Source organism: Nicotiana attenuata, chromosome 8 (genome assembly GCF_001879085.1).
Source record: "Nicotiana attenuata strain UT chromosome 8, NIATTr2, whole genome shotgun sequence".
NCBI classification, from domain to species: domain Eukaryota; kingdom Viridiplantae; phylum Streptophyta; class Magnoliopsida; order Solanales; family Solanaceae; genus Nicotiana; species Nicotiana attenuata.
In genome coordinates this window covers 6,508,130-6,514,006 of record NC_031996.1, presented here as the reverse complement: position 1 = coordinate 6,514,006, position 5,877 = coordinate 6,508,130, and the positions used below count along the sequence as shown (strand labels likewise).

Here is a 5,877-nt window from a genome sequence, read left to right as displayed (position 1 = left end):
ACATAGGAGAACGTTTTTGAGAGCAATTTTTGACCAAGGAAGAGCACAGAGCCGCCGTGGAGGCCGGGTTTCATCTTTTCTTCCACCAACTTAGTCTTTTTATATTTCTTTGTATGATTTGTTGTTTTGCTACCATGTCTATGTGGAGCTAAACTTCACGTTCTAGGGTTGTGGTTCTTTCATGACTATTGTTATTCGGATATTGATTTTGATTTCTTAGTTTATCATATTGGTTTATTTATTCAATCCTGCACTTAATTATTTNAAGAATAATCCGAAGAAAAAAAAATAATAGAGATGAATACATTGTTGTCTTGTTCCTGCTAGTGGGTATGAATTAATGTAGTGCTTAAAGAAGAAGGGAGCATTTTTGGGATGATATTGTTTGTGAAAGTGAAGTGGATTGAAGAATTTGCGCTTAAAGTTTATCATGTGATGTGTTAAAGTGCTTAGGAGGGTTAGTCACTATTCCTAAATATATCCTACCCGTCCCTTAGCCCATATTACAACCATGAAAAAAGACCTAATTGAATCGAGTGAGCCTACATTAGTAGAGATTTACATTAAGGGCAAGCCTATGGTACCAATTACATGCATGTGACTTCTTTTGTGAGGGTGAGCGATATTTTCTTTTGATATATATGAGTCCTTAAAATATATTTGATCATGAGATTCGAATGTGTGGATTCAACTTACTCTCTTGCCTTGGTTGTGAGGGCACATGGTTTCACGAAGGATAGGTAACATTATTAGACTTCTCTAGGATGTTGGGTGTTCAAGCCATGAGTGCATTGTGACATTGAGTCGGTTTTTGAGGCTAGTTTTTGTGAGCATATTGTCTTTGTTTGAATATTTTTGAAGAGTGACATAAGTAAAGGGAAGTGTACGATGATTGCATATGCTGGAGTTTAATTGTTGCTATCAGCCATGGTCATTGGTGTAGTGTGCTTCGAATATGTTAAGTGCTCATAGATAGAGTAAATTTTTGGTTGACTCGAGGACGAGCAACGTTTAAGTGTGGGGTGTTGATGATAGGCTATAATTACGTATTTTAGTCGCTTATTACACTCTAATTTACCGCACTTAAATTGAGTTTGAGCTTTAATCGCTAGTATTTTGCACTAATGGTGTGTTTTATGCCTTGTAGGAGTGATTACGAGCTATTTACATGTTATAGAATGAATTCAAGTGAGTTTGAGCTTTAAAGTTTGAGTAAAAGTTCAAGGAATTAAGCCGGGATCGTGTTTGGGGGTCAACGGATGATAGTTAGAGCGAACGAAGAATCCAGTAGGCAGATTGTGCACTATCTAGTAAAATAAATATAACTTTTTGCTCAGAACTCCATTTTGGCTCCATAATATATGGTTGGAAAGCTAACTCAAAGGGATACAACTTTCATGTTTTATGTTTTTCCAAATTCGGATCGGAACAGGGTGAAAAACACGCGCGAAGTCATGCGCGAGCTAATGCACGAAGTCGCGCGAGTTTAAGAGCTGGAGGCAGAATGTTAGGGATTACGCACGAAGTAATGCGCGAAGGACGCGCGAGCTCGCGCGTCTCACCCGGGAAAAGTGTCCTTTTTCACATTGGAGAAGGTATAATTGTTTGGGCCCAACCCTACTTGGTATATATACATAGGAGAACGTTTTTTAGAAAAAATTTTGATGAAGGAAGAGCACAGAGCCGCCGTGGAGGCCGGGTTTCATCTTTTCTTCCACCAACTTAGTAATTTTTATGTTTCTTTGTATGATTTGTTGTTTTGCTACCATGTCTATGTGGAGCTAAACTTCACGTTCTAGGGTTCTGGTTCTTTCATGACTATTGTTATTCGGATATTGATTTTGATTTCTTAGTTTATCATATTGGTTTATTTATTCAATCCTGCACTTAATTATTTGATTGCTTGGTCACCAATTGAATACTATCTATGAATCTCGAATTGAACTCGAAAGTGGAAATTCTAGATTGCATATAGGATTGAGTAGAGCAAGTTCTTGAACCTGGGCCTCGGGGAACGGATTCGCGGTTAGGATAGACATATACCTAATTGCCTTGCTTGGTTGATTTACAGGAATTATAAATGCGTTCTTGTTGATTCTAACTCCATAGACATATAGGCGTTAGGTTAGCTTGAATAGGCGAGTAAGAACTCGACAGATTCTTATGAGCAATATTAACCTTGTCAACCAATAAACTAGATAAATTGGTTAGTCAATTCAATTGAAGAATACAATAGGAATGTTAGATAGCCCATAACCCTAGATCGTTTTCATTACATTGATATCATAAAAATCTGTTCATTCTCTGTTAAAATTTCATTATTTGTTTTTATTTATTTAATTAGTTTAGAATCAAATACTTCTAGGTTTAATTCTTGTTTAGATAATTAGGATAGTCTAATTTAGTTAATGGTTAATCACAAGTCCTCGTGGGATCGACATCCGACTTTTAGTCACTTTATTACTTGACGACCGCGTGCGCTTGCGTGTGCGTTTGGCCGCAACACTAATCCACCACCATTATCTTCATAATCAGTAGTCATTTTTGCATCCTCAATAGAAACTTTAGATAATTTTCTAGCACTTATACTGCCCATTATATCTCCAATTAATAGTATAAAAAGCAGAGACAGAATTTTAGGAAACATTTCCAAATATATGCAAAAGTTTTTCAAGTCTAAATAATGGAAATGCTAATTTTGTTGAGAAGTGAAAAACTGAATAGAAGTAATTATATAGATAATTTGTTAGAAAAAATAACAGAATATGGGGACGAAATAATTAGGCCTTGATAGTGTAGTCACTGTCCTTAAGAAACTTAAGCCTCCCAATTTCGTTGCTGCGGGGATTATGGCAGAATTCCTCCAGGATTCTACAAAGCCTCTGAAATCCGAGTTTCAGCAATTAACTCGAATTTCCCACAAGAACAGAATAGTTGTGAGTTGTAGAAAATAAGTAGAAGAGAAAGAGATGAAAGTTTCAGATGATTTCGTTTTGGAGATGATATAGGAGTCTGTTGGAATTAACAGACTCATCTCTTCATAACAGGCACCTTTTAAAACCAATAGTCATCTTCTTTTGAATTTAAAAAAATATTGTTAAAAACATTTTCTGAAATTAAAGGCTAAAACGTTTTTAATTAATCAAATAATGGGTGACTAAAATATTAATTCGGGCTACTTAATTGGCTCAAGTTGCCCAATCTTGACTATTAATAATATAGCCAAATTCTAGTTTCTCTCCAAAATATCTTTAAAATATTCAAATCATGTAAGACAAAGAAGTACTTTTAAACACTTCTTCCTTTCTTTCTTTTTCCAATGAGGAACAAAGCAACCTCCTCTCAAATACTCTCATCAAAACACTAACTAATAAACATAATTTCCTTCCAATAATAATTAAGTGCACAGCCCAACCGTTACGTTGAGTATAATGTTATTGATCTAAATGAGTTCATGACTTCCACATATGCATCTGAAAATCATGTACATTGATACTATGAAGTTACACTGCGGGTGAATTTTGACATGTAATAGTAGGTTAGTCGTCATTATTATCATATTATTAATGGTAAAGTTGAACTTGTGTGACCTATAGGTCACGAGTTCGAGACGTGGAATAGATGCTTGCATTAGAATAGACTGCCTACATCACATCCCCTTCGGTTACGGCCGTTCCCCAAACTTTACATAGATGCAGAATGCTTTGTGCACAGAACTACCCTTACCAACAAAGGCGGAGCCAGGATTTGAACCTTATAAGCTAGGGATTGTAATTCTTTTAAGTTATTGGGTTCTAAAATTAATAATTTGTACATGAGTTTGAACAAAGGCTACTGGGTTCGGCCGAACCTACATCCAGTGGCGGAGGCAAGATCACCACAAAGGGGGTTCAAATTTTTTTTTTCCGTAGCTAGTGGGAATTGAAACTATGACCTTACGAAGGTTTTGAACCCCCTTGACCACTAAACTGCACTTTTGGGTTATATTAAGGGGTTTCAAAACTTAATATATAGAGGTAAAAAACAGATTTTGCCTTATATATACAATGTAATTTTTCGGCGAAGGGGGTTCGGTTGAACCCCCTTCCGCCCCCCGAAATCCGCCCTTGCCTACATACCACATGCTGACTCCGCCCGACTGCCCTTGCTTACAAATGTACTCCCTCCGTTCACTTTTACTTGGCACGTTTTTGAATTTTCACGTACCCTTAAGAAGTAATAAATGAAGTGGATAATTTACCATGATACCCATATTAATTGATACATATTTTATTGGATTTGAGAATTGATTTAAAATGAGTAATAAATACTGTGGGTATAAAAGGAAAAAAAAATTATTTTCTCTTGATATGCGTAAAGTGACAAATAAAAATAAATCTGTTTTTAGTATACATGCCAAGTGAAAATGAACGGAGGGAGTAATACTTATCAAGAGATTTGACAATATCCAATAAGTAACCTAATTGTGTATCTTTATTTTTACAGAAACAATGCATGAACTTAAACTCTTTGGAAAATGGTGTTTATTACGTGCATGTTAAAGAACTCTATCTAATTGTATTATATGAAAAAGAGAATGACTTCCCATAAACCAAAGTTGAGGACCATTTAATTTCTTAGGGAGAAGGAAAATGATTCGTCTTCAGCTAACTGCATAGAAAAGTTTAAGGGGATTAATTTCATCTGCCCATTGAACCTGCTGGCTATATTTCATGAGATCATTACACAAATAGCCGATTGGATTTACTGTATATTTTACTTAGTCGGTATACATAAATCATTCACTAACTATATACGATTATACTCCTTCTGTTCACTTTTACTTGTCACGTTTCACTTTTCGAGAGTCAATTTGACCAATCTTTGAAGCTAAATTGATTAGATTTTTTTTAATATTTTAAAATTAAAATTTGGATATTTGGAAACTATACGAAAAGTACTATAATTTGTAATTCGTCTCATATCAATATGGTGAAAATATACATGTTAAAACGTTGGTCAAAGTTTATGTAATTTGACTCTCGAAAAGCGAAACATAATAAGTAAAAGTAAACGGAGGAAGTACATATGTTATACATTCACTGACTATTTTTAATATGTGTGACTATTCATGAAAATCAATACTTAAAGTTTCAATGAATTTTTGCAGTAACTTTTCTTGCTGTTGCGGGATTGGTTTGGCCTTGGGGAGTGTTGAATAGCGACAAAATTATACTTTGAGCATCATATAACTGATACAAGTTGTATGAGTTTGTCTATATATGTTTGACAACTAAACTAAGTGGATCCAAAAACTTGGATGTAATGTAAATTTTGGTCTACAAATTCTACTTTCAATCATAAGCAATTCCCACACAAATTGTGTCAATTATGCAAAGAAAAGATAAAACTTTAGCTGTTCAGTAGTCTTATTTATAGTCATAAAAAGCTCTTTCAAAAGTAACAACCAAGCGGGGATAGCTCAGTTGGGAGAGCGTCAGACTGAAGATCTGAAGGTCACGTGTTCGATCCACGTTCACCGCATTTTTCTTCTTTTCAACTTTTCATTTATTTACCAGATTAAGAATATATTCTGTTTATTTAAGCCTTATTATTGGGTTGAGTTAAAACTCCAACTTTTATTTTGCTGATCGCTCATTAGATTTTTTATTGAGCCGGTTTGGACATAAGAATTTTTCACTTTTTTTCGAAATCAGTATTTGGCCATAAAATTTTCAATTTTTACTTGAAGATGAATTTCGGAATTTTTCGAAATTTAAACTCCAAAAAGCTGTTTTCCAAAATCTGCACTCAGATCACTTATAAAAATCCAAAAACAAACCAAGATTATATTCATGTTCAAACACAACTCTAATTTTCAAATACCATTTTCACTTG

The 5,877-nt window shown here is 34.6% G+C and overlaps 1 non-coding gene across 1 annotated transcript; it reads left to right on the top strand.

Moving 5' to 3' along the window:
• TRNAF-GAA lies at nucleotides 5,451-5,523 on the top strand. The gene has a single exon. It is a non-coding gene; the product is annotated as a tRNA-Phe (tRNA).